This window comes from Python bivittatus, unplaced genomic scaffold (genome assembly GCF_059951505.1).
Source record: "Python bivittatus isolate LINGU-HERP-01145 unplaced genomic scaffold, Pbiv_v1 ctg000810_np1212, whole genome shotgun sequence".
NCBI lineage: Eukaryota > Metazoa > Chordata > Lepidosauria > Squamata > Pythonidae > Python > Python bivittatus.
In genome coordinates this window covers 4,084,749-4,103,530 of record NW_028277111.1, presented here as the reverse complement: position 1 = coordinate 4,103,530, position 18,782 = coordinate 4,084,749, and the positions used below count along the sequence as shown (strand labels likewise).

Sequence of the window (18,782 nt, the reverse complement as noted above, 5' to 3'; positions counted from 1 at the left end):
TCTGCCCCGAGTGTGAACTGTGGGTTGATCTCTTCTATGATCCAAACAGCTAATGGCATTTTCAAGAGTCTTTTCCAACACCAAAGTTGAACAGCAGTGTTATTCTTTCTATCCTGTTTCTTCAATTTCTGCTTCCATAAAGTTTCACAGAAAAAACTATCGCCTGCTGGATTCTGATCTTCGTAGGAATAGACACATCAGCATCTGTATATCTTTGTGAACACCTTCATCCCTCATCTACCAAATGCTAGTCTGAGGCATATTTTTTGCCTGTTGGTTCCTTTACTGTTTACGGTTGACCTCAAAACATCTTCATGTATCACTGCTGCCTGATTTAGGTGCCTGCTTGCTTTAACTGGGCCGCTGGGAGGATCTTCACACCTTGAGGGACTCTGTGAGAGCACATATTCTTTGGCGGATGCTCCTGGACTGGTTCATCTTTCCCACCATGGAACATGGCCTCTGCTGGGATGAGGCAGAATAAGGGAAAATGTTTTGTTAGTTTTGAAAGGAAAACATCCTCCCTGGTAAATTACATTCCCAGGGATCCAGGTGATAAACCTTGTCAACTCAGCCATAAAACACTTAGGAAGCCAAAAGATGTTAATCAAGCTAGGAGAAGATACTAAGAGGGAAGACTGGGAGGCAAGACTGTAACATTCACGCAGTTACAGCGGGCCTCTCACGAGTGAGGGGAAAGAAGACACCAAACTGATTCTCCTTTGAGGGGGATGAGAGCGCCCAGACCGGAGTCTGGAAACCTCTTTTATTGAGTACATCAGAGGGCTGGGTTAGTACATCAAAGGGCTGGGTTAATACATCAGAGGGCTGGGTTAAGCATATATACGTCACACTACCTAATACAAGCACATAACCATATATGATAATACATGAAACACAAGGGATCATGTGCTCCGATTGAGCACGTGACAAGCTGCGGGGGCTTGCCTCCTGAAATTTGAGGCTTTTCCCCAGGTTGTTGCTGGTACTTTTCCATGCTAGCTTCCTTGTTAGTGTACGACTGATTTTACTAGTCTGCACTAACAGAAATGCCTAGCATGTGATGGGGTGTTATAATGCAACATCTCCTCTGTTTTTATTATTTTAAAGAGCAGCTTCCTCCTCATCACTGATAAAGGTGAGTTGAGGTTTGCAAAAAAGCTGTTCAGGTGCCACTGGTTCCGTGATTGGGAGAGGCAGGTATTTATGAGTGCAGACCATGTTGACCTGTGCTTCTATGGTACCCAGTCTGTCCTGAAAAAACCTTATAAGCCTATTAAGGACAGAAGGACCAACTGTACATGCTATAATCACAGTCCAGCGAGAGTGCTAACCAAGGTTGTGAGCCACGGGGAGAGATTAAACCATCCCTCAAACCATCCTTGTTGGTCTTCGCGCTCTCGCCTGCGAGCATTCAGGCCCTCTCTCAGTTTGGTCATGGATTCTTGAACAATTCCAGAATGGTCAGCATAGAAGCAGCACTCTTCCTTCAAGGCCACACACACACACTTACCCACATCCTTCCCAACCAGGCTGCCAGGCACTAGCTAGAGGGACAGAAGCCACCAAGTCTGACCTATTCCTCCCCTTGGCATCGAGTTAAACAGGAGATGCCACAAAATGGGGTTCACTCATCACCCACTCAGAGCATTACAGGTTTTTTTAGGTATTCTTGCCAATAGGTTTGCTGTCCAGTTGACACCCCTTCATGGATCACTGCCTTGTCGTGGCGAAGGGGCTTGCGTAACTCAGTGAAGCCATGAGCTATACCGTGCAGGGCCACCCAAGACGGACAGGTCATGACAGAGAGTTCTGACAAAATGTGGTCCACTGGAGAAGGAAATGGCAACCCACTCCAGTATCCTTGCCAAGAAAACCCCATGGACAATGTCAAAAGGCTAAAAGATATGACGCCGGAAGATGAGCCCCTCAGGTCGGAAGGTGTCCAATATGCTACTGGGGAAGAGCGGAGGGCATTTCCAAGTAGCTCCAGAAAGAGTGAAGCGGCTGGGCCAAAGCCGAAAGGACGTTCAGCTGTGGATGTATCTGGAAGCGAAAAGAAGGTCCGATGCTGTAAAGAACAATATTGTATAGGTACCTGGAATGTAAGATCTATGAACCAAGGCAAGCTGGATGTGGTCAAACATGAGATGACAAGATTGAACGTCGACATCTTGGGAATCAGCGAACTGAAATGGACGGGAATGGGTGAATTTAATTCGGGTGACCATTATATCTACTACTGTGGGCAAGAAACCCTTAGAAGAAATGGAGTTGCACTCATAGTGAATAAGAGAGTGGGAAAGGCAGTAATGGGGTACAACCTCAAAAACGACAGAATGATCTCAGTGCGTATCCAAGGCAAACCATTCAATATCACAGTCATCCAAGTCTATGCCCCAACCACTGATGCTGAAGAAGCTGAAGTTGACCGCTTCTATGAAGACCTACAACACCTTCTAGAACTAGCACCAAAAAAAGATGTCCTTTTCATCATAGGGGATTGGAATGCTAAAGTAGGAAGTCAAGGAGTAATCGGAATAACAGGCAAGTTTGGCCTTGGAGTACAAAATGAAGCAGGGCAAAGGCTAATAGAGTTCTGTCAAGAGAACAAGCTAGTCATAGCAAACACTCTTTTCCAACAACACAAGAGACGACTCTACACATGGACATCACCAGATGGTCAATACCGAAACCAGATTGATTATATACTTTGCAGCCAAAGATGGAGAAGCTCTATACAGACAGCAAAAACAAGACCAGGAGCTGACTGTGGCTCAGATCATGAGCTTCTTACTGCAAAATTTAGGCTTAAATTGAAGAATGTAGGGAAAACCACTAGACCACTCAGGTATGACTTAGATCATATTCCTTGTGAGTACACAGTGAAGGTGATGAATAGATTTAGAGGATTAGATTTGGTAGACAGAGTGCCTGAAGAACTATGGACGGAGGTCCGTAACATTGTACAGGAGGCAGCAACTAAAACCATCCCAAAGAAAAAGAAATGCAAGAAAGCAAAATGGCTGTCTGATGAGGCTTTACAAATAGCTGTGGAAAGAAGGAATGCGAAAAGCAAGGGTGAAAGGGAAAGACATAAGCAACTGAATGCAGATTTCCAGAGAATAGCAAGGAGAGATAAGAAGGCCTTCTTAAATGAACAATGCAAAGAAATTGAGGAAAACAATAGAATGGGGAAGACTAGAGATCTCTACAAGAAAATTGGAGATATGAAAGGAATGTTTAGTGCAAAGATGGGCATGATAAAGGACAAAAAAGGCAGGGACCTAACAGAAGCAGAAGAGATTAAGAAGAGGTGGCAAGAATACACAGAAGAACTATACAAGAAAGATCTTAATGTCCCTGATGTCCACGCTGGTGTGATCACTGACCTTGAGCCAGACATCCTAGAGAGTGAAGTCAAGTGGGCCTTAGGAAGCATTGCTAACAACAAAGCTAGTGGAGATGACAGTATTCCAGCTGAGTTATTTAAAATACTAAAAGATGATGGTGTTAAAGTGCTGCACTCAATATGCCAGCAAGTTTGGAAAACGCAACAGTGGCCACGGGATTGGAAAAGGTCAGTTTACATTCCAATTCCAAAGAAGGGCAACGCCAAAGAATGCTCAAACTATCGCACAATTGCACTCATTTCACATGCTAGCAAGGTTATGCTCAAAATCCTACAAGCTAGGCTTCAGCAATACATGAACCGAGAACTACCGGATGTACAAGCTGGGTTTCGAAGAGGCAGAGGAACTAGAGATCAATTCGCCAACATTCGCTGGATCATGGAGAAAGCACGGGAGTTCCAGAAAAATATCTACTTCTGCTTCATTGACTATGCAAAAGCCTTTGATTGTGTGGATCACAACAAACTGTGGCAAATTCTTAAAGAGATGGGAATACCAGACCACCTTACCTGTCTCCTGAGAAATCTGTATGCGGGCCAAGAAGCAACAGTTAGAACCGGTCATGGAACAACCGATTGGTTCAAAATAGGGAAAGGTGTACGACAAGGCTGTATACTGTCACCCTGCTTATTTAACCTATATGCAGAGTACATCATGAGAAATGCCAGGCTGGAAGAATCACAAGCCGGAATTAAGATTGCAGGGAGAATCATCAACAACCTCAGATATGCGGACGATACCACCCTAATGGCAGAAAGTGAAGAAGAACTAAAGAGCCTCTTGATGAGGGTGAAAGAGGAGAGTGCAAAAGCTGGCTTGAAACTCAACATTAAAAAAACTAAGATCATGGCATCTGGACCCATCAATTCCTGGCAAATAGAAGGGGTAGAAATGGAAGCAGTAACAGACTTCATTTATTTGGGCTCCAAGATCACCGCAGACGGAGACTGCAGCCATGAAATTAAAAGACGCTTGCTCCTTGGGAGGAAAGCTATGGCAAGCCTAGATAGCATATTAAAAAGCAGAGACGTCACCTTGCCGACAAAGATCCGCATAGTCAAAGCTATGGTTTTTCCAGTAGTAATGTATGGCTGTGAGAGCTGGCCCATAAAAAAGGCCGAGCGCCGAAGAATTGATGCCTTTGAACTGTGGTGCTGGAGAAGACTCTTGAGAGTCCCCTGGACTGCTAGGAGGTCAAACCAGTCAATCTTAAAGGAAATCAACCCTGATTGCTCATTGGAAGGATCGATAATGAAGCTCAAGCTCAGATATTTTGGTCACCTAATGCGAAGAGAGATCTCTTTGGAGAAGACCCTGATGCTGGGAAAGATTGAAGGCAAAAGGAGAAGAGGACGGCAGAGGATGAGATGGTTAGATAGCATCACTGAAGCAATGAGCATGAAACTGAGCAAACTCAGGGAGGCAGTGAAGGACAGGAAGGCCTGGCGCAATATGGTTCATGGGGTCACGAAGAGTCGGACACGACTTAACGACTAAACAACAACAACCAGTTGACATGGAAATACAATATTTCCAGAAAACAATTTTAACACATTAAAAGATTGAAGAAATTAATATAAAAACAAATAATACAAACAACAAGGTCTGAACAATTTTCCTTCCCCAAGATCCAAAGTCTGGTAACCAAGATGTGAGCCATGACCAGCTCCATCCCTCTGGATCTTGGGAAATGTGAGAGGCTAGAATTTTTAAGCTTGGCTAGTTTTGTCTCAATGTAAGACTTCTGATGAATAGCAAATGTAGTTTGATCAAGACACAGCTGGGTGACCCCAATCAACACATTAACAAAAAATGTTGATGGAATCACACCTCACAACACAAACATCAGAGGCTTTATAGACATTTAAATCTATAATCAGATAATACATCCCCTCATACAAGGGATTTTTGGGACGGTCTGAACAAGTGAAAGGTGGTTCTTAGGAAGGTGAACTTAAATGTAACTTTTTCTTCTGGTTACCAAGGGAATGGCATACAAGATTTTTCTTATCTCTCTCTGGAATGCAGGGCCTCACAACTGTTGCGAAAAGCTTGATACAACATTGAGCTTGTACTCGGCTAATTGCTTATTCGAAGACAATCAGGCATTCAGCAAAGAGATAAGGGGGCGGGGAGGAAGAAACCAGTGCTCTTTACAAAGCAAAAGCAAGTCAACCCTTTAGAAATAAAATAGAGTGCACTGTTACAGGTATGGTTATACATTATGTGAAGCATATATAAAATATATAAAATTGTGTATATATAGAGTATAAAATTGTGTATCAAAATAATGCCCTACAAGGTTAAAACAACAAAAACATTGAAAGGATTTGCAGCCTTGTCCTGCTCTTAATAATAGATAGTCAATAGCTACACGGTTTTGGAGGACTAATATCAGTCACTTCTTCATTGGTTACACCTGAAAGATTCAGGGTCATTCTCCTCTAGTTTGTCCATGGTTCAGGTTCTGGAGAAGATCCAAAGTGAAAAAACATTCCCTCCCACAAGTCATTAGTGAAATTCTTTAAAACAGTAACATCTCTTAATGTCTCTAGGCTGGAGGGTATTCCAAAGAAACAGGTAGATATGATTCCTCCCACTGCCAAAAGTCACCCTACACAAAAGCTGAGCTGTTCATAGCTGTTTGTGCCAGTTCTACAAAAAAATTGTTGTTAGAACTGTGCTGCAGAGCTTCTAGGCATTGTCCCAGCAGGAGAATTTGGATGTACTGTAGATCTTCATGCTTGGATCCTGTGGATAAAATCAAAAGGGTGGGGGGACAAAAACAAACAAACAAACAAAAAGCAAAGGAAAACAAAGAAAGGGGGGGGGAACAAAAACAAACAAAAAAAAGGGAATAGAAAAGAAAAATAACCTAGCCTATTTACACAAGTTACACAGGCTTAACTTGGGAACGGTGCCACCATCTGTTTGTGTCCAGGTACACTAGATGGGGTGAAATTACATCAAGGACTGTATGTGGTCCCTTCCATCGTGGTCCCAGGGCTCCTCCTGGTTTAATGTAATTTTGGATTCTTTGGAAACAGCATCAGTTTGTTCTAAGGCTTTAGCTATATCTGTTCTTAGTTCTGCTAGGTTTTTTAAGCCATTCGGGATTCCAATTCACATATCCTCCCCTTCCAGCTTCAGTTCCTGCTGGAGCAGAAAAAAAACTGCTCTTTCTCCTTAACTTTCCCTACATCTTCCTCTTCTGATCCATGCTTTCCTCCCTGACTTCTCTATAACTGCTTCACCCGCTCCTACAAGCTTCTAGTAGGAGCCCCATCCCATCTCTCCATGTTTTCTTTCAGCTTTCGCCACACTTGCACACGCTCCTCTCCATTCCCTACTCTCTGCCCCTGATTACTCCACAAATTCCTATTCCTGCTGTCTCCCCCACTTCTTTTCCACCTATCTCTTATTATTCGCACCTCCCCCACAGTCTTTACTTTACTTTCCTCTCCAACATTTCCAACAGCTTTCCTTGCTTCTCGCAGATCTGTTTCCAAAGTGGCCAAGTCTAATGGGTATGTTACAGAGGCTGCTCCCAGGTTCAGCCTATGGTCACTCACACACACACTCACAGCCTGTTGAGGCACGTGGATCTTGTCAGCCCCCTTTGCTTTCTACCTGGATTTCCAGATAGGTGCGGCTGGAGCAGACAGACACACAGCCCTGGTCAACAGCGTGGAAATAATTGGGGAAACACACAAATCACTTCCAACCGAGCACTGAGGCACGAGAGGTTCTTTGTAATACACAGAGACCCAGACAATCAGCATTTGCATTTTCATAGGCTAGTTTTAATAACAATTCATTACGAGCGTCCTCATTATCAATCTGACGCTCAATGGCTAATTGGAAACGGCTAAGAAATTCAGAATAATTTTCAATAGATCCCTGCATGATTTTTGAAAAGGATTGTGTGGGGGTGGCTGAGGAATCATCAACTTTCCACAATGCAGATACAGCTGCTTGTGAAACCAAGGGAAATGAAGCCCTTGGAGAGTTGATTTGAGCGGCAGCAGTTGTAAAAATTCCTTGTCCCAGCAAGTGATCATTGGTTACATTTGCAGAGAAACCATCCTGCACAATAAGGGCAATTTGTTTTTGATATTCTGACCACCACACAACATACTGAGCAGGAGTTAAAATCATATTACACAGCATTTGCCAATCAAAAATCATCATGTCAGAAGAATTTGCAAGTGTTAGAAACAAGCCCATAGAATAGCGAGATTGTAAGCCATAAGTAGTTACAGCAGTTTTAATATCCTTTACAACTTTATAAGACAAAGGAGCAAACACTTGGGTAGGAGGGTTATTGGGGTTGTTGGGATCGGGAATATATGAGACAGGGAAGGCAGCACAAGATTGCATATCCTCCAAATCTAATTCCCCTCTAGCACGAGCCTCTATCATGGCGCGTACTAGGGGTCCGGCAGTTGAAACTACCGGAGGAGGGAAAAGTCCCTCATCCCTTCCCTTTGTTGTTAGAGGGAGAGGGGGGGCCGATGGCAAATGGCCCTCGTAAAGAGGCGGCGCTGTGATTTCAGCAGCAGCCATCCTCGGCTCCTCATCGTAAACTTCCAGAGCTTCTAAAAGAATACGGCAGGAGACAATAATTTGCTGTGGAGCTTTTGGTGGCTCATTTAAATACTTCAAAATCTTTCTCCACAATGTGGCTTTTGTTGGCCCGGTCTCAGGATAGACCGGACATTTGAGCCAGACATATTTTAGCAGTCCAGCTAGCCTTTTTTTCTTAATTGGAGGCAATGGGGTGCCTCGATTAGAAAGAATAATGTTAGAGGCCTTGAGAAGGTTTCCAAGTTCGTGGAGGTGCACAATCTGTGACTTGGACAACCCACCCCCCATACTTACGAGGGGGCCGGCAAGCGGCCGGGATGCGTTGAGCCCGTTCTCAGGCGTAAGCACCGGAGGTCTCAGGCGGAGGGAGAAGGGGCCTTGAGAAGGTTTCCAAGTTTGTGGAGGTATGCAACCTGGGACTTGGACAACCTGCCCCCGATACCTACGAGAGAGCCGGCAGGCGGCTGAGACGCATCGAGCCCTTTTCCCGGGCGTGAGTATCGGAGGTCTCAGGTGGAGGGCGACGGACGATTACCCAGTTATTGGGGATCACGTCGGGGTCACCAGTTGTAACATTCATGCAGTTACAGCGGGCCTCTCACGAGTGAGGGGAAAGAAGACACCAAACTGATTCTCCTTTGAGGGGGATGAGAGCGCCCAGACCGGAGTCTGGAAACCTCTTTTATTGAGTACATCAGAGGGCTGGGTTAGTACATCAAAGGGCTGGGTTAATACATCAGAGGGCTGGGTTAAGCATATATACGTCACACTACCTAATACAAGCCCATAACCATATATGATAATACATGAAACACAAGGGATCATGTGCTCCGATTGAGCACGTGACAAGCTGCGGGGGCTTGCCTCCTGAAATTTGAGGCTTTTCCCCAGGTTGTTGCTGGTACTTTTCCATGCTAGCTTCCTTGTTAGTGTACGACTGATTTTACTAGTCTGCACTAACAGAAATGCCTAGCATGTGATGGGGTGTTATAATGCAACACAAGACCATTATAAAATTAAAAGTAGCTCCATAGAAACCAACTGTGTTTGTGAAATGTTGCCTCTTTTTTCTCTCAAATACACAATTACTATGTCTTTAATGCCACCCACCCTAGTTCATAGCTTCCAGCCTTAATTTATTAAATATATATGCCGCCTGATTCCCAGCAACTTTGGGAGGTTATATCTGACCTCACTAACCAGTATTCTTAACCCAGTCTTATTGGTCAATCATACGTAGATTCTGTTTTGCCTAACTATATGAACAGCTTGCATCTCCACCCCCTTTAGGTTTCTTTTTGCTGCCTCCAGTACCAAAATAAACAATTTCTGCTTCAATGGACAGGTGTCCGTTTTAAGTAAATGTGGGGGAATTTCTCCAACAGCAGCATAGGACTATCCTACGCTGAGTGTGTGTTCCTTTCTGATTGCTTGCACAACTTCATTATCTTTTCTAAGATTTTCCCAGGTACTGATGTCAAACTGGTTGGTCTGTAGTTTTGTGGCTCCGCTTCTTTTTCTGTGTTAAAGACTGGAAGATTAATTCTTCTCCAGTCTTCTGGCACTTTCCCTGTATTTCAGGAATCCTGAAAGATTACAGTCAGTGCTTCTGAATTCACATCCACCAGTTTCTTTAGCACCTGGGATGTAACCCATCTGGTCCCAGATACTGAATTCTTTCAGAGCAGCTAAGACTTCTCTTATCAATCCCTGCTTATTTTGACCTGCATTTTTGTTCTGTCTCCCCACAGTGTGAAAAGACAGATGCAAAAATAGGAATTAAGCAGTTCAGTCTTCTCTCCGTTGCCCATGGCCATCTCACTACAGGTAGTCCTGTTTTGAATTTTCCTGCCCTGAGTTTCTTCTCAAGAAAGAGGACTGATAGCTTCCTTGACTTCCCTCTTAATTTACCTAAAAATATCTATATGAAACGGAAATCCCATACATTTATAAAGTTTAGAAAGTGTTTCAGTCTGAAGAGTTATGTTAATTCCCATGAAAGGTTTCACACAGACAGAAACTATGTAAAGACTATGTAAATTGTGGAAAGAAGTTAATTACAAACAGTACTCTTGCTTGCAAGCAAAGGACCCATGCAGGGGAGAAACCATAGGAATACTCCTTCATTCCAAGAGTAACCTTATTTACTATCAAAAGACTCAGTGCGCCACCTAATGCACTCTATGTGGGGATGCCCTTAAAGAGTATCTGGAGATTCAGGTGGTACAAAAGGTGGTGGCGCGGGCAATTATGTGTGCCCCTAGAACTGCACACGTTACACCTCTTCTCTGCGAGCTGCATTGGTTGCCAGTTTGCTTCCAGGTCCAATTCAAGGTGCTGATTTTGACCTTAAAAGCCCTTCAGGGCACAGGGCTGGGTTATTTGAGGGACTGCCTCTTCCTAATGACATCTGCCCACCTCATCAGGTCCAGCAGAAGAGGTATCTTGTGGGTCCTGTGTGTTAAGGAGTTACATCTGGCGGGACCCAGGAGACAGGCCTTTTCTGCCTTGGCACCCGTCCTTGATATTCTTCCTTAATTCCCTCAAAACATGGTTGTGTCTGCAGGCTTGGAGATCTCAAGGAACTGGTGAACTAGCGAGGTGGCTGCATTGCTTGTAATATTGAATTCTTTCTCCTAGTCTAATAATAATAATGATAGTAATAATAATAATAATAGATTTTTTAAAAGTTGTACAATGTTTTTAATGTTTACTTTTTATGGTCTGTTTTTTATTGTATGCTGGTAATAGTCAGTTTTTGGGAGACAGGTAGCTCTATAAATCTGACGAATAAACAAATAAATGATTCACAGGGGAAAAATCTTATTGTCTGAATACATGCAATGTGGAAAGAGCTTTCTTTTCAGGAATTGCTAGATTAAAGCCTTCAGGATGTCTACTTGCTGATGTTGCCCTGCAGGAAAAGGAATTCCAAAGCTGCAAAGACAGAATTATAGTGGGGACCTGGAACATAGGAAGTGTGAACATGGAAAAGCTCAACACAGTAAAAGATGAAATGAAACACTGACATCTTTGGCATCAGTGAATTGAGATGGGCTGGAGTTGGACACTTTTGGCCAGAAGATCACACCGTTTATTACTCAGGACCTGAGAAAGGAAGAAGAAATGGCATTGCCTTCACAGCCAAGGAGGGTATATTATCTCCCACCCCCACATTTGCCTTCTCAGCCAAGGAGCCCCCAGGGGCTGCCACCTTCCTTCCCCCTTCCGACGGTCACCGCCTGTTAATGGGGGGCTTAGTTCGTTTTAAGGTTAGCCTTCTTCTTTGTCTGAGGGTCCCGTGAGTGACCCGCATTTGTAATCAGCACCTGGAAAAAAGGACTGGTTAAACAAGCAGCTCTTCCTGTTGACTTTTCTTGGCAGTGCACATTTTGCTTGCTAAGCACGAGCCGCGAACCGACCGTAAGTTCACTGCCAACGGCTTTCGCCTCCCCTTCAGGGCCTTCACGAGGCTACCGGCTTGCCCTAATATGTGTCTCTTTTGATTTCCTTTCCTCTTAGCATTCAGCTAAAGCCCTTTCATTATATTCTCCTGTCCAGGGTGAGCATCGCTAGGAAGGAGTGAGGGGGTACCAGATCTGCCCCATAATGGCAACCCCTTTGGGACCACCGGCCATGGCACTTCTTCCTCACCCCTCCAGCTTCCCACCATGTCTCGCGGAAGAAACTCTTGGACCTTGCAGGTGTTGGGAGTTCACTGATAACCGCTTAGGAATGGTGATCCTCCTGGCGTCTCCTTTTTTGGCCAGAAGCGAGCTGTAAGAGCAGAGCTAGGCATACCCCCCATACAAAGCCATTTGGTAATAAAAGTATTTAATTACTGGCTGAATATCCTGTCTATGGACTCAGAAAGATTACCTGAGCTTTGTTTTGAAGAACAGATGCACAACAAGCCTTCTCGTGCCTGGGCGGCCCGACTTATCAATACCCTCTCCCAATATGGATTTTCAATCCACTTCCCAGTTCAATCAGGCTTGAAGGCCAAGAAAAGTTTTAAACAAAGGGTTTTGGATGTGGCTGCCCAAGGGGATATAGCATTTCTTAAACATCTCAAGTCCTTGAAGTGGCTGGCCCAACACACATCAGTCTTTCAGCTAGAAAAGTACTTAACAACTCCCTTACCCCAATATCTTAGAAGAGCTTTTACCAGAGCTGCAAGAAGCAGCAGCGTCCAACAGCAACAGCCAGAGTCGGAGCCCCTGAGGATCCAATCGATCTCGAGGGCTGGACATCAGGATCACTCTCAACCCCACCCCCAAGATCCCACCATCTCTCTCCCCACCTGTCACGGTTCTAGGCTTCCGACTCTCCACCCGATCCTTCCCACCCCTCATTCCCCCTTCCCAGCCCAAGACATCCATTCACACACACACAACCAAACGTCCAGTACAATCACCTCACAGCCATATCCAGCCGTCACAGCAGAATCCTTGCCACCCTGTACAAAAAGAGGATTCTTTGTTGATAGGCGCTGGTGCATCTTTTTTTCTTTCTAAAAACTTCTGCTTCTCCTGAAGATCCGGCTTCTCATATGTCTGTCCAAGCTGTGGGAGTTGGGGGTTAAACTGCTTCTTACTGGTTCCCGGAAGCCGTTAGAGTTCCTTATGGGATTAAATTACCCTAATAAACTTTGGAACTTTCCATACTTTTATAAAGGAAATGTGTAAATAGGCCTTCAGAATGAAGGTGGGTCACCTCACCTCAGTTAAATAAGGAGCCATGATCCTTTTTTTTCTTCCAAAAGAGTAACACCAGGGCTATTCCTCTGGCATGAACAGAGTTCTTTGGATAGCAGGTCTGTATTCTCTCTCCTGCCTCCTTCAAATTTGCAGGAGCCTGAAACCATCTGATTCTGCAACTGCAGAAACATAGAATCGCCACTAGGGGGCGCCGGAGGCAAAAGCAAAACGTCTCGCTTAAGACTAAAAAAGGGAGGATTTTTTCCTTTTGCATATTTAAATTCATTTGCTGCTTCTCCGGATGGGGCACCTTCAAGGCCCCCTGCAGGGTGGCACAGCTCCTGCTGGATATGGTGGGGTGGCCACCTTTGGCCGCAATCCATGCATTCCTGTTCTGGGGCACTGCAGGGGCTGAGGAAAAGGCAGCCTGACCAGCCCTGGGGTTGTGGCTTGGAGGAACCCTTTTCTGAGACTTGCCTCCATTGGGCCTGTCTAAACAGACTCTCTGTGTTTAGAATCATGCAGAGCGGGGTTGCCCTGGGACCCTCTGTGGATGCAAAAGAAGCAGCAGCAGGAAAAAAAGGGGAAAAAAGTTTTGGTGCTTTTGAACATCAAGAAACTGGGAGACGCCGAGTTTGTCCTGTCTTGGGCACAAGGCCAGCTGGGTGACTTTGGGCCAGTCCCTCTCTCTCAGCCTTAAGAAGCAGGCAGTGGCAAACCACTTCTGAAAAATCTTGGCAAGAAAACTGCAGGGACTTGTCCAGGCAGTTGCCAGGACTCAACAACAACAACAAGTTGAAGAACACTAAATACAGTACAGTAAAAGTCTCCTTTGAGTTGGGCTAGAATAGGTGGTCCTCTTAAAAAATGCCTGCCCTTCATTGCCCGAGACGATAAACTTCATGCTTTGCTGAATTGTCCTTGCAATGGTGGCTGCCTTTTGTGTTTCCCACTTTCCTGCAGGCTGGGCTCTCAGCAAGGCCAGGATGCCAGAAATCAGGGGAGGGGGAACGCCGTTCCTATTGCTCATCCTCCATTCCAGAAGGAAAGATCAAGTCTCCTTCAGCTGGATTTCAGCTCCCAGAGACACCACCCATATGCTGTTTTCTCAGCAGCACAGCAGAGGCCGCTTGGCACCATCTTCCAGGAGATGTTTCAACTTTCCCATCTAGCTTGCAGGACTGGGATTTCCTGTTGGTGCCCCATCCAAGGAGTAATCAAATCTGGCCCAAGTGAGCTTCTGAGCAAGGTCAGTCAGGTATTGCCAACAAGAGAGTTCTCTTGTCTGCGGGGATGAAGAGGCTGCTGCTGCAGAGGATGGACCACCTGAGGGGCATTTGGCCCAAGGGAGGCACTGCAGAGACCATAGGAGGGAGCCTGAGTCTGGAGGAGGCTGCCTTAGTTCCTGGATTTCTACACCACCTTTTTCTAAAAATATTTTTATTAGAATTTTACAATATAATAAATTGTGTAAAATGTAAAATATAATAAAAGTATAAAAATGAAAAGAAAAAGAAGAAAAAGAAAAAGAAAAAATACAAGAAATAAGAAAAAGAAGAGGTGAAGAAAGAAAGAACACACAACATTTTGACTTCTACCCTTCTTTCTACAGAGTAATTGCCACCTTGCTCTTTCCCCTCCTATAACCCTTTCCAATCCCCAAATCCACCAATCATCAGTTCTGTCTTTTCTTCTTCCAGCAAAAAGTCCACATAAGGCTTCCAGTTGATTTCCACGCCACCCTTCAGTAGAAATGTTGGACCCACAAGAGAAGGTCTAAGGAGCCACGGTTGAAAGGAAAGAAGGAAGATCTGCAGGTCGTTCTGGGTTCCCTGTTGGGCAAGAAAGGGGATCATGCAGCTGGAAAAGGGGTCAAAAAGGAGCAACCACAAGATGAGGAGCTTGAATTTTAAAAAAGGGGACTTAAGTGAAGATTGGGAAAGTTTGAAAATGGTACTGTGGAGAAAGTGGGGCCTTTGCAGGCGACCAGCCTCTCTGTCTCCTGAACTTTTGGATTCCAGCATTAAATGCACCCGGGACCGGATCACTTCCCACCTTCTTTCCTTCCACCTCTTCCTCTATGGGATCCTTCAAGTGACAGCACCAGTTCTGACCAAAGGCGATGAGTCACAGACCAGCTGGAACTCCACTGGCAGCAGGAGATGAGTTGGCAAGCCAAGAGCCGGGGGCTTTTCTTCTCTTTTCCTTTTGCGGCCCAGATTGGAAAGAGCAGTGGCCTTGAGGGGGAAGGTTGGTCACAACAGGGACCTAATGAGATCTCCTGCAATGGCAAATCCCTGACCGTGACATCATTGGATCCTCATGGGACTCATCTCATTCCAGAAATAGGAGAACTCCTTGGGCTAGTAGCCGCCTGGGTAAGGAGTCCAGGGACTCAGAGTCCTCCCATGGAACTGAATTTTCTCCTGGGGATGGAAAAACGGTGGGCAGGTAAGGGAGTCAGTGTTTGCCTGTGGTCTGGGAGAGATTTGTTCTGATCAGTTTCCCAAAGATGTTGCTTTTGATTTCTAGTTCAGAAGAGGCCCAGTTATAAAGTTTTTCACCACCTTCTGCTGGTGGCTGAAGGACCTGGGAGATTTTTGTGATGGGAACTGCAGCTGTTCGGTGGAAGGAGATGTTAGTAGGATGCCTGCAAAGGGGGTTGTGTTATGATGGTTGAGCGGTGGACCCCTTGGCTTATTCAGGACTGGAGGGAGTAAGACAGTTGACTCAACCATTCAAGGAGAAACCGCCATCTCAAGTACCTCTTAGGATGGAGGACCTCAAGCATCTCTGGCCTGCCCCTGCGAGGCTGAAGATGAGCTCCTGGTTAGGCCTGGAGGACACTGATGCATCTGGACCTGCTTCATCTTGGTTTCTGCCCCGGTTTAGAAATGGAGGCTGGTCAGCTCAGTTCACACACGTTAAATCTTAAACCCTATCAGAACATGCTATGCTGAAACAAAGAAAACATATGTTGGTTCATTACAGCAGCCTGGCTCTCACATGGCAAGTTAAGACAAAGGCTGGATTCTGACAAACTACCCAAATCCACTTAAGTCTAGACTAGCATGTTGGCTTGTTTGATTTCTATCCCACCCTTTGTTCTGGAGCTTGAGGAGGCATGGATCTCTTCACTCCCAGTCCATCTTCACCATTACCTCGCCTGGCTCTTGAGCTGAGAGGGACGGACTGGCCCAGCATCCCCCAAGGACTTTCCATGATGGGGATGGAATGGAGTGGGGGCACAGGAATGTGGGTCTTCCTGTCCCAAGTCCAGCACTTTCACCATTGCTCCTCCCTGGCTCTTGGACTGAAGAAATAGGACTGGTGTGCTCCCTTGAGCATCTGGAGAAAATGCAATGAAGAATATTATTCTGTACCCAATTTTCTTTGTGCCCAATTTGTTATGTGCATCTGACTCCAGTTCAGACTGTAGCTGGTGACTGTTTGAAGATCAGGTTCTTTGAAGGACCCTCTGCATCCAACTGAATTTCCTTGGAACCCTTTCTCACAACCCTCCCCACCCAGTCAGATCAAAAGGTGGGGCCTCTCAGTGTCTATCCTTGTATTATTTCAGACTGCTTATAATTAAGGTGAAGAATGTGATGTTCCATGTGGTGACAATGCCGCTTCTGTTCTGACTCTGGAAGCAAAACTGGTTTTATATTTGTATGATGTGGGTTTGGTTCGACTTGATGTCAGAAGCTGTCTTGGCTGGAGCTTGCTAAGAAACCAGCCTACAGACCCCAACCTGAGTTCAGGATTGTCCCCTTCTTAATCGTAGACCCAGGCCCAAGAGAGTCTGGAAAGACCAGGAAGACCAGCTCTGCAGGACATGGGAGGGGGGTGATCCATGGGGCTGTTTTGTCCAGAAACAAGCAGCTTGATAAAGGGGAGACCTGTCCTAACCAGCTCCTTCCAGGCCTGCACAGTGAGCTGGTCACTGCTGGGGTTCACACTTATTTGGGGGGTTTCACTTACTGTGACGTGTGAACCAGGCCGTCATGACTTATTCATCAAATTGTAGTTAAAACAAATCATGGTTTACCACATTTCTGTTCCATCTTGGAGAAATGTTAACTAAAAAGGTTGGGGGCGGGGGGCTCCTGAGCTGGGTGAGCTTTGTCTGCCTGTCTGTGAGAAATTGTTGGAGGGGGTCAAAAGAAGGAGAGACATTCCCATGAAAAGGGGCTCCATGTCATCTCTGCTCAGGGGGGTCCTTTTGCGGTTTCCAGGGCAGAGCAGCTGAAGAGCAAAAGTTGGGGGGGGGGGGCTGGGCCCTCTGGATTTGTCAATAACAGTAGCAGTTTACTAAATTTCTATGCCACCTGACTGCCAGCCACTCAGATGGCGCAAAAAAGCTGGGAGAGCTGATCTCCTGGCACAGGGCTTCTCAGCCTTGGCCATTTTAAGAACTCTGGACTTCAACTCCCAGAAGTCCCCATTGCCAAGGGTGAGAAACACCTTCAAAATGCTCTCAGGGAGACAAACAGCCTGAAAATAACACAGCAAGTACTTTTCTGCTCTTGCACAAGCACCTTCCACAGTTCCCGCCCCTTGAAGAGTTGCCTGCCAGGGAGACAGTTAACTCAGGTAATTTTCTCAGCCATCGGCAACCTGGAGCCCCCCAGATGAGCTAGACTTCAACTCCCATCCTCCCCTGCCGCCAGGACCCCCAGCCAATCCCCCCGTCCGGAGGCTGCTCTCTGGAGCCGATGGTCCGCTATGAAACGCGTCGGCTGCCAACACAGCAGCTCTGCGAGCAGCGCAGGAACGTGAATCGGGGCGTCCGGGCAGCGAGGCGCCCCCTTTCGGGGAAGTCAGGCCAGAAGGGCGAAGCCGCTTCGCTCTCCGGGGGCAGCAGGGGGCGCTGCAGCACAGCCCACAGCCCAGGCGGGGCGGAGGCGCGGTTAGCGCCCGAAACTCTGGCAAACCTCCCTGCCTTTGTCCAGACAAAAGAGGAAGTTGCAACGCTTTTGAGGCTCGGGAGCCTCACTGAGACACATGCTGCCCCCCGTCCTGAGACTTCCGCCTGAAGACGGGCCCCCGAAGTGCCCGGGTCAGTTTCCCGGCTTGCCCTGGCCTTTCCCCGCCGGGACCCCCGAGGCCTCCCCGGTCGTCCTGATGGAAGACCCGGGGCGATCCGCTGCTTTTGGCCTGGGTGAACGGGAGGCGATGGCCCAAGCAAAGCAGAGCGAACCCCGACCTCTCCTCGCCCTGGAAGCCCCCAGCTGGGAGGGGCAGCGAGGAAAGCCCTCCAGGCCCAGAAGGAAAAGACCTGCCCCGCTGGATCCAGTTTGAGGCAGAAAAGCTTCCGGCCGGCCTCCTCCGCCTGATCCTTCCGGAGAAGCTGCTCTTCAACTCCGGGATGTTTTCCCAGGTTTTGAAGTCCTCCCTTCGCCTTCCTTGCTCTGGCGACAGGAGCTGCCTTTGGCCGAGTGGAAAACGAAGGCATTCCCTTTCTTTGCGGAAATCATTCTATCTAGTTGCCATTAAAATACTGGGAATTGGAGATTTTTAGACACTTATTTACTTTACAATTTAGGAGTAGTAATAATGATAACAATAATGATTCATTAAATGTGTATGCTGTAATGGCTGGTTAATTCTGGATCTTACGGTAAAATATCTTTGGGGTTGAGGTCAACTTCTGCAACTTCATGGACACATCTGTATAATTTCGGGGACAGGAGAGAGATGATTTCACCCAGTCTTTTTCAAGAGAGTTGCTTCCACTTCCTGGTCTGGCCTCCAGCCTGGCTTCTCCTGGTGGCCTTCCATCCAAATCCCAGTCAGGTCCAACACTGTGAGGTTGGCCAGGAGCTGCTGCTATCAGAGTCCCGAACTCCACTGTCTCTGCACTGGAGTCTTCCTCAAACCTGCATATGATTGTGGTGCAAGAAAACTCCAAGCAATGAATAAAAATAATGGTTGGTGTCTTTCCTGCGTAAATCCAAATCAGACTTGGTCAGGAGGGTTGGGACATCAACTCCCAGAATTCCTAGTCAGCATAGCCAAAGGCCAGGCCTGCTGGGAATTCTGGGAGTTATAGAGCCAACCTGGCTGGAAGCTGACCCTG

The 18,782-nt window shown here is 46.4% G+C and overlaps 1 long non-coding RNA gene across 1 annotated transcript; it reads right to left on the bottom strand.

Moving 5' to 3' along the window:
- Positions 1–15,302: 15,302 nt before the first annotated feature.
- Positions 15,303–18,562, bottom strand: LOC148213949 (uncharacterized). Its single transcript, XR_015793667.1, has 3 exons — positions 18,323–18,562; positions 15,862–16,048; positions 15,303–15,656 (listed from the first exon to the last, which is right to left on the bottom strand). It is a non-coding gene; the product is annotated as an uncharacterized LOC148213949 (long non-coding RNA).
- Positions 18,563–18,782: the final 220 nt, after the last annotated feature.